The sequence below is a fragment of the Gadus chalcogrammus genome, chromosome 15 (genome assembly GCF_026213295.1).
Source record: "Gadus chalcogrammus isolate NIFS_2021 chromosome 15, NIFS_Gcha_1.0, whole genome shotgun sequence".
Lineage (NCBI taxonomy): Eukaryota > Metazoa > Chordata > Actinopteri > Gadiformes > Gadidae > Gadus > Gadus chalcogrammus.
The window spans coordinates 22802806-22813442 of NC_079426.1; positions in this window are offsets into that span (position 1 = coordinate 22802806).

Genomic DNA, 10637 nt, shown 5'->3' on the forward strand with positions numbered 1-10637 from the left:
TCCGTTTGCCTCTGGGAACCACGGCCAGCCTCTCTTCTGGTTATCGTCCACAGAGCAACGGCCAGGCGGAACGGGCAAACCAGGAATTGGAAGGCATACTGCGCTGTGTCACAGCCGCCAATCCTGCCTCATGGAGCCTTCATCTTCCCTGGGTAGAGTACGTGCACAACACGCACCGTAATGACACTACCGGAATGTCCCCCTTTCTCTGCTCTCCTGGGCTACCAGCCCCCGCTGTTTGTCTCGCAGGAGGCAGAGATTGCTGTACCCTCGGGTCGGGCCCATATCCTACCGATGCCAACGCACATGGAACAAGGCTCGGGCTGCGCTGCTTCGGGCGTCTACCCGCTCCCAACGACAGGCCAACCGCCACCAGACACCGGCGCCCCAGTACGTTCCCGGTCAGAAGGTCTGGCTCTCAACGAAGGACCCTCCGTTGAAGTAGCCATCTCAGAAGCTTGCGCCCCGGTTTGTTGGTCCTTTTGAGATCGAGGCATCATTAATCCTTGTGCTGGGCGTCTCCCGGCTTCCTCCCTCTCTTCGGGTTCATCCCACCTTTCATGTTTTCAGTTCTTGAATCCTGTCACCCTCCTGTCCTCCTGGCGGTCGCTACGCCTGCTCCACCTCCGCCGTGCCATCATTGACAATCACCAGTTGTGGACTGTCCAGCGGTTGCTGGATGTCTGCCCGAGGGGGCGCTGGATTTCAGATGCCTGGGTGGACTGGAGGGTTACGGACCAAACACCGGCAATGGTTGTCCGCGGAGTATGATCATGGAAGACACATAATTTCAGACTTCCACCACAAGCTCATCCTACTGCAGAAGATGTCCGCCAGGTGGCGTCCAGGGCCGAGTGAGACTCATTTTCAGCCTGGAGTTCATGCCTCAGACCACGTCCCACTTATTAGATCACAACCCTATTGATATTAAAATAACGTAACGTATTAACTTTACATGTTAAGCATACATATAGCGCACTGTTCTCTAAAGCCTTGTAATTCTGTGGTATTTTTTCTAAATAATTCCAATTCACGCTGGAAGTAATGGTTGCTTCACAATGGGGATTTATTGAACATGAGTGCACATCTCCACCATTATTATTTGCAACACAACATCCTTTTCAACAAATTATAAAAGAATAAATAAAATAGTACACATTCATTTGAAAAAAAAAAAAAAAGGGTTGCACTCTAATAACATAATTAGAAACTACAGATTACACAAATACAACATCAGCATGTCCTTTTCTGCAATATCAAATATCAAGCAATTTAGTGTTCAGATATCTAATCCTTAAACATGAACAAAGAATAAATAAGTATTGCACTGTTCTCTGCAAGTTTGTTATTCAAAGTAAACATAACTTTCTAATGATGCCATTATCTGTTTTTCCTCTGCACAAGAATAGTGTCAAAGAAACATGGCCATCCCTAAAACATTAATAAACGCCTGAGCAGTGCACTGGTCTCTGCGACTTTGTTTATTACAGTATCATTGTGCAAAGACATGAGAATTTCTTTCTCAGTGCACATGAGCATGAATGCCTCAAGTTTCTTCTCGGTCAAAGTGCTCCTGAGTCGGTTTTTTATGAATTTCACTGTTGAGAAACTTCTCTCACAGCCTACTTGTGTGATGGACAGTGTTAATAGCAACCTGTAGGCCAGTCCAATAACATGGTAGGCATTAATTAGCAGATTGTACTGAGAGAGGATGAGATGAACACAAATTACACCGTTTTTACAGGACGAACAAGTTTTGCTCTCTAGTTCAACATCCTGCTGTTCCATGGAAGGATCCGCCTCACTTCCTTGTGGCATTTCACTAGCTGTCCTGACAGTGTAACCCTCCAGAGGGGACATCTTAAGTCTGTCCCACTGACCTGCAAGGCTGTAGAGTTCACTACATAATGTGCCAACTGTAGCTCTATCGTCAAACTTAAGCAGACATTTGCTTATTTCGTCCAGAGCCGAGCTGGGGAGTCCATTTTCCTTCACATGAGTACAATTTCCAGGGTCTAGAAATCTTCTATGGATACTGTCTGTCACTGTGTACACTATGACATTGTTAACTTTGACCTTGAAGTCAGTATCAGCTGATGCTAGCATCTCATCTTCTGCAAGCTCTCCTGGCATTCTTTTTCTCTTCCTCCTCTTGCAACTTTTCATTAGCCCACTTCACAAACTCATCAGCTGCACACTTAACTCCTTCAAAGTCCCAAGCACACTCCCTGAGACCCTCCTCTGTCCCCTCAACCAAACTTTGTGCTGTGATGATATCCATTCCCCTTGTCTGTAAGTATTTTGAGAGAGGGGATGTCTGCTCAAAAATGCGAAGGAAAGTTTGTGCAGTGAGCATACCTCAAAAGGCCTTCTATGAATCCCTTTGCCTTGGCCCTCACAGTTGGCTGTTGTGTTCTGTCATCTACAATGGTGTGCAAAGTCATAAGCACTTCAAGAAACAAGGCTCCCTGAGGATTCCCAAAGCACCCAAACCCTTTACTTAGTGCCTGATCCTTAGCCCACCACCTAGTTTGCCCGATTGGGCACAGTCTTCTGTGATGCTTGTCCTTACTGATCTCTTCCCACTTTCGCATGCACTTGTATGACTCTCCTGGGAAAACTGCTATATCATTAACAGTGTTGGGAACGTTACTTTAAAAAAGTAATTAGTTATAGTTACTCACTACTGAATTACTCTATATAAAAGTAACTAGTTACCAGGGAAAGTAACTATTTACGTTACTTTAAAAAAAAAAGAAAGTTCCTATATTTGAAAGATTTGGATTTTTCTGAGCAGTTTTCACTTGGCCTGAATGTGTTAAATGGTTGAACTGCCCATTCAAGGCCCTGATATGCTTCCAACTGAGGCCCCGTCCACACTAACCCGGGTAAATCTACAAATGCATCAATAATCCTCCGTTTAGTCCTTCCGTCCAAACTAAAACAGAGAATTCCGACGCTGAAAACGATGCTTTTCGAAAACGATCGCTGAGATGGATAAATGTGAAACCGATGGGTTTGCGTTGTAGTGTGGACAGACGGAGGCTTTCAGAAACGATGACGTTCGATTGCCATGACACTGCCATGACACTGCCACAAGCTTGCGCTATAGACCGAGAAGCTCATCAAAAGAATGGCAGGTGAAATGCAAATGAGGATCTCTCTGTACATTGTACTAATTTATCTCCAGAAACAACTCGACATATTGAGTCAAACATAATCGTTGCTCCAACGCCGGAGGCGAGCGCTGTACTTAATGTTCTTAAGTGATGGTATAAAAAAACGAAAGACGACAGTTCAAACCGTCGCCTACTTGAAGCGGCGTTTCTGGACAAGACCGGGTCGAAAATGATTAACCAGCTGATCAACTGTGAATATCATCTGATCGTGCGCCTGTAATCTTAACAGAGAGGGGTGGCGGAGTAACGTAACCATGACAACAACTGTTTATCAAAATGATTTCTGTTTGGAACGTGGATGCAAAACATTGTGAAAACGATATTAAAACGATAGTGTGGACGGTCATCTTTTTCATTGTGGATGGGCGTTTTTACATTTACCCGGGTTAGTGTGGATGGGGCCTGGATTTCAATTTACTTGGTTGCAAAGGCTGTGGAACATCTGCCAGATACTACAGAAAATTCCAACTTTTCATCTGATTGCTCCGTACTCGCCATTTCTGCTGCTTCATCGATTCGGTTTGGTGTGTGCGTTTGCGTGTGTGTGGCGCGCGTGTCCTGGCTTGTGTGTAAAAACACTGGCTCCGATTGGCCACCATGAAACATGACTCTGCCTTAGCCAATCATAATCGCTTATCTCGTTGTTAAACCACCCGGTCTCCTCACTAGCAGTTTGTGTTTGGAGCCAGGGATGCGTTCGGATTACGCAGTTTATTCAATCAATTCATAGTAACGCACTGCATTTTTCGTACAGTAACGGTAACGGCGTTGTAACGACGGAAATAGTAATTAGTTAGAATACCCTGTTACTGAAATAATAACGGCGTTACATAACGCCGTTCTTTTAAACGGCGCTATTCCCAACACTGATCATTAAGCAGCGAAAAGAGGCATGCACTTTCCACAACACTGCCTGTTGTGTCTGCCAGTACAAGATTCAAAATATGTGCATAACACCATAGATGAATCTGATTGGGGGACTGCTCAGAGAGGAATGTAGAAAACCCCCGATACAGTCCCCGCATATTAGCTGCTCCATCTGTGGAGTTGCCCACAGATGTGCCAATATCGATATTAAGCTACTGTAGCACCTTCTTCAGGAGCTCTGCAAAATGCTGCCCTGTAGATGACTCACACTCCACCATAGCAATCAGTCTTTCATGAATGACATCTGTTACATATCTGAGGATGATGGAGCACTGGTCTTTGATGATATCTTGTGTGGTGTCAATTTGGACTGAAAAAATGCCAGCTTGTCTTACTTCTTCGGCTATAGTGGCCTTTATCAGTTGGCTGATGACATCCACGACTTTATTGAATGTGTCTTTTGACAGCAGTGTAACTAGAGACCCTCTGCCTTTTGCACCAGTTTCATGTTGCTTCCTGCTGTTTTCTATGCAAGTGTTTACATGTTGTGGTAGGCAAATGTCATATCCACTCATATCCAAGAGTAGAATCAACTCTAGGATGTTGCCATGATTAACAGCAATGTTTTCTAAGCAGTAACCTGCCTCCTCATCTCCCCTGTAGCTAAGGCCACATTTGCCGATAACTTTAATAACGTCCACAATTCGCTCCATCACCTGACGTTTCTGTTTCACTTGGTCAGCACGCAATGACATTTGGTTGCCAGTCAACAGGCTTTTCACATCTGCCTTTTGTACATTCAGAAAGTAAGCATCTGCACTATCTCTGTGTGTCTTTTTTTCGTGTTCCATTATTCTTTGGTGAATGTGTTTCCATTCTTTCATGCCTCTCTTTATGAAAGGGCCATCAGTAACCAGAGGTGCAAATGCAGACAAACAGAGCAGTACAGAGACAGATTTTTTTCGCAGTAAGTCAGCCACTTGCGGTTGGTTCCATATTTGCTGTTGAAAACTTTTGGTATTGCAATATTAGGGGTTTGTTGAGGATGATAAGAAAAAAACATATGCATATCCTGTGACTGAGGGCAAGCAAAGTAGTCAAAACTATCAACAGACTCATCTTCATCTGTCTCATTCCTATCTTTCGGTTCAGGGTTCTGCTGCTGAGCTGCTGCCTCCACTTCCACCAGTTTCCCTAGACTTTCCTGCACGTATCACATAAAAACAAATAATCTGTAGGGCTTTAGCATATTTGACATGGAAAACACGTTTTAACTGAACCAATTAAGATTTTTTTCAATGGCAAAATAGGCAGGCTTATTCCATATTACTATTACTAATGATCAAAAGTATAACGGGCCACTACTATCATTTGGGCATAGAAAGTGGTTTTATTGGAACTGATGCTTGCTTGTTCACACACTAGCTCACCTGTTTCTTCCTCACCACTGGCTCCTGGCTCTGACTCTAAATCATAAAAATGGTCATAAATCTCGTCTCAAATCTACCCTTTTTCAAGTCAAAAATTCAAGTCAGTTTCATATTGTAGTGCTGAATGATCTATCGTCATCAATTGCAATCTGCGTCCAATCAGCGTACGGAGGGAGTGGCTGAGAACAATGACGTTAAAGTCAGCTCTCGTTTACGGACATCTTCATGCACGGTGTTTGGTTTGTTTACAGCCTGCGCGCAACGTGATTCCCGGCCAAACGTTAGCGATTGATTGGTTATGGCAGATCCAATAGTTTTAAACTTCAACAGACACCCGTCTTCAAGTGAGTTAACGTTTGTCAATTGAGTAGGTCCAGACGCTCTGTGCAAATGAAATGAAGTATGAGTCTGGTAGGACCAGGCTAGGTCTACACCATACTCTTCATTATATTAATTCTAATAATATTCACTTAATGAGCAATCCTACCTGCACACTCTGGACCTGTGGGCTCATGGCTGGTGCTTGGTGATGCATCTTGTATCTGAGGGGCTACAAGACAAAGTTTGTGGCCAGTTATGTGGCGTTGCATCATATATTATTTAAATTATGTAACGCTAGGTTAGACAGGCTATATGTTACAACGCTTCGCAATTCATTGACTTGATAGGCTAATTAATTCACTTGATCAGTGCAGGTAAAGTTAATTTTGTTCAACATCTTGTCTTACCCGTTTCATCGTCTTCATTGGTCGTTTCAGACCGCGAGTACGTTTGATTGAAAAAGCTACAGATTTTTGCACATTTGGCTGCATGTGTCTCCAGGGCTTTTCTCTTTTTAATCCTCGTTTTTTCTGCACCACCCTTGCTCTTTTTATTTTCCATTTTGCATTATTATTTTCCTTGCACTTCTGGGGTTGGAGCTAGGCTACAAACACCACTGAAAGTGTGCGGTGTGCACGGACGTTATGTCAGGCGTCTGTTTCTTGTTGGTGGACGTGCCCTTAACCTGCGTCCGCGTCCCAGTTTCATTGACATGATCAAACAGACGGCCAGCTCCCTGATATGATGACAGATGACAAAAGAAAAGAGCTACAAGTGGAGACGGCCCAGCGACAGCGGCAACAGCATACACGTGATACCCACTCAGTGACATGACTGGCCCTCGCGGCCCAAAACTTAGACCGGCCCACCGGGAATTGTCCCGGTCCTCCCGATTAGCTACTCTGGGCCTGGGTGGCGTCCATAGAGGGGGGGGGAGGGTACTGTCACGGTCTCTCGAACCAGATCCTAGCTTCCACTAGTACCGCTCTCTGTCAGTCTTGTCTGTCCCTGTTTGTTGCTCTTTCAGTGTTTCATGTGCGGGGGCGTGGCCTCCGCATTCCAGCACAGTTCCCCGATCCAACCTCGTTGATCACCGCACCTGACAGTCATCTCCAATCAGGATCACCAGTATATCTACCCCAGCCTTCCAACCATTCGTCGCCAGATCGTCAGTTGTACTTACCCTGTTGAGTAGCTTCCTGATTCTTCATATCCTGTGTTCCTAGTGTTCTAGTTTACTCGTTTTCAAGTCTGCACATCCCTAATACTTCTGTCTCTCCACCAGTCATCACCATCATAACGATACTTCAACCCTGCTCTACTGCCGGAGTACCACCATCATCATCGAATCGTCGGGTGGCTGTCGGTTCGGCTGCCAGCCGACTCATCCAACCCCGGTTCGGACTACCCGGTCCGTGGATTCAGGATTATCCCTAACGGGTGCAACCACCAGCACCAACCTTAATCAACCGTGGACTAATAAACTGTTCAACTGTTTCCGTTCTCGTCTGTGGTCATTTGTGGCGTGCGTTTGGGTCCACCCTGTCTTGAATCGTAACAAATTAGTTACCTATTGCAGATGGAGGCCTATACAACCAACTATCATGATATGATGGTCTTTCGAAAAATGTAAGGCCAGAAGCTCAAATTGTTTACCGAAGGATTCAGTGAGCACTAAATTAACATTCAATTTTCGTTTGGCACAAATAGCAACACCACCCCCCTTATAGTGGCTTTTTTGCCAAGATTAGAAGCCACTATAGGAGCGAGGTAGACGCGCATCCAAAACCAAAGTAAAGCAATCTGATTCGAAGTTTAAACAAAAATGCTTTATTAAATAAACCTTCAAAAAAAATATTTGTCTTCGTTATTATTAGTTTTCATTGCATTATTGCCATATTTCCATTATGGCTCCAACATACCAGCCCCTAATTGTTGACGGGTAGCAAGACAATTAATCAATTAAATAAGTAGCCAAAGCAAACAATCTCATGAATTGACAAACACAGCATACACTTCATAGCCCATCAGAGTCCATAGATCATAAATTCATTATAATCCAATCCTTGGGAAGAAAAAAGTAACCCATATAAAAAAGAAGTAATCCTTTTGGAAAAAGTAATCCTTGGAAATCCATGCATGTATTTATGGGCAAAGGGGTTCAAAAATCAATGAAATGTGTGAGTGCAAGTATGGGAAATGAGAAACGCAAGGTTCAGGGGAATGTGTGCAGGTGTGTGTTTCTGTTAACAATCACAACTCCATCACACTCAATCACCTGCTTCCAGGAGCAGGAGCATCCAGAGCTTGTCTATAGGTTGTTGCAGGATGCTACTCTTGGTTTTCACCAAGACACTCCGAACGGGACCTCCTGGCCCAGGCAGTGCCTTCACCACACAACCCTTGAGCCAAGAGCTCCTTGGTGCTGTGTCGTCGACTATGATGACCAGATCATCAGGGTGAAGGTTCCGCTTAGGATTGTGCCATTTTCTTCGCTGCTGCATGATAGGGAGATTCTCTCTTACCCATATCTTCCAGAAGACGTCAGCATGGTACTGTGCCTGTTTCCATCTCCGCCGAGAATCCATATCCTTTTTAGATAGTCCCGGTGGCATAACGGGTTTGGTCTTTAGTTTAACGAGGTGGTTTGGGGTTAGGGGTTACCAATCATTGAATCCTTTTTGATCCTGTGGTGATCCATTTCCTTAAGAGACATCTGCAGCTCTTTCTGCTCTCCAACAATGTTGCATACGCAACATTGTCTGTGCGTATGCTGGTGACTGATCCTCTGCAGCATATGAACCTGCGCAACGCATTGATGCCCAAGTCTGTATCCAAGTAGCCTGCAACTTCCAAATGCACAGCCCGGCTTACCAGGCAAGTGAAGATGACTCCCGAGCGTTTCACCTGTGCCCAGCCCCGCTTTACATTTATGGGTCCAAATCAGTCAATCCCAACATGTGTAAAGGGTGGGAGATCCGGCGATACACAATCTTCTGGAAGGTCGGCCATTTTCTGCTCTCCAGCAGCTCTTGATGATCTTTCTGGCGGAGGAGTTGGCAGTAGGCAAGGCAAGGCAAGGCAACTTTATTTATATAGCACTTTTCATACACAAGGCAGACTCAAAGTGCTTCACATCTACAATTGTCATAAAATAGAATAAAATAATAGATAAGTAAAAGAAAACATATGCAAAGAAATGAGTAAAATAGAAAGTGCATTGTATTTAAGATCAGATCAACAGTCTCTCTGGTATCCGCGTCGGGACTCCAACCCGACCTAAAGGAACTTGGTACTTTCTCTGGGACTCCAACCCGGATTCTAGTAACCCTTATCCTTTCTCTCTGGTATCAGATCATGTATCTTTCTGGTAAAAAAGAAAATTTAATTGAAAGTTAAAAAGGCTTTTTAGTAAGGAAAATTTAAAGTGCAATGTTAAGATCAGATCAACAGTCTCTCTGGAACCCACGTCGGGACTCCAACCCGACCTAAAGGAACTTGGTCCTTTCTCTGGGACTCCAATCAGATTCTAGGACTCTAACCCAGACAGAACTTGGAACTCTAACCACAACCAAAGAACCCCCGTCGGGACTCCAACCCGACCTAAAGGAACTTGGTCCTTTCTCTGGGACTCCAACCCGACTTAAAGGAGCTTGGTCCTTTCTCTGGGACTCCAACCCAACCTAAGGAACTTGGTCCTTTCTCTGGGACTCCAACCCAGATTCTAGGACTCTAACCCAGACAGAACTTGGGTCTCAAACCCTTACCCTTAACCAATATCTTTGATTCAGTGTGGAGAGCATATGACTTCTTCCAGAATGCGCAACTCTCTGATGAATGTCGCATAAGACTAGTATGGATATGTGAGAACCTTTTGGATGGATAATCAGATTCTTCATCTCTATCAGCTTTGCCAACCTGCTTATCTGCCCTCCCACACTCAACATACCCTCATCCAGAATTGAATTTAGTTTACAAATTGAGGTACTCCATGCAATCCCTTGTTTCAGTCTATTCCATGATGAGTAATACTCAATCAACATGCTGGTTGGATTAGTGTCCACACTAACGATGTTTGCAGAGACCTCCCTTTTGACCTCGGGATCACCTAGAAGGATTTGTCCTAGTCTCTGGAATTTCAGGCCAGTCTGTCCTTCTCTAAAAATCGGTTGACCCTTCAGCCATCTTACAGACTTCAAGAATGGCTCTATGTTTACACAGATCAATAAAACTCTGTTGGCAACAAAGGTACGGTATCTTCTTGTTTTGTTAAGGATATATCCCAATACGGATGTGCTATCTGTCCAGAAAACAGAGTCCTTGAGTTCCTGTTGTAGCTCCCTCTTCAGCACGTGTTGCTGCAGTAAGCTCCAGCCTGGGTATCATGATCTGTCTGAGAGGAGTCACTCTTCATTTTCCCAGAACAAATACAACGTAGACCCTTCCTGCTGTGTTGGTGGCCCTGAGATAGCTGACAGTGCCGTAACCTATTTCACTTGCATTACTGAAGTGATGGAGCTCTGTAGTCCTTATAGGGCCAAAATCCTCAGGTTTCATGCACGTGTCCACTTTAAATCTGCTGAGCTGCTCCAGTCCCGTGATCCATCTCTGCCATTGGTTTGAAAAGTCTCCTGGGATAATTTGGTCCCATCCTGATTTATTTAGCAGAGTCCTTGTAGTATTTGTTTTGCTTTCAGTAGCCGCGTTTACATTGACACATCTGTTCCGCATAGATTTCTATGCGTAACAGAAAATGATCATGTATACGCCTCATTCGGAATACAATTAACTGTTCGGCATAGATTCTATGCCGAAATAGAAGAGGGGTGTAGTCGTTTTA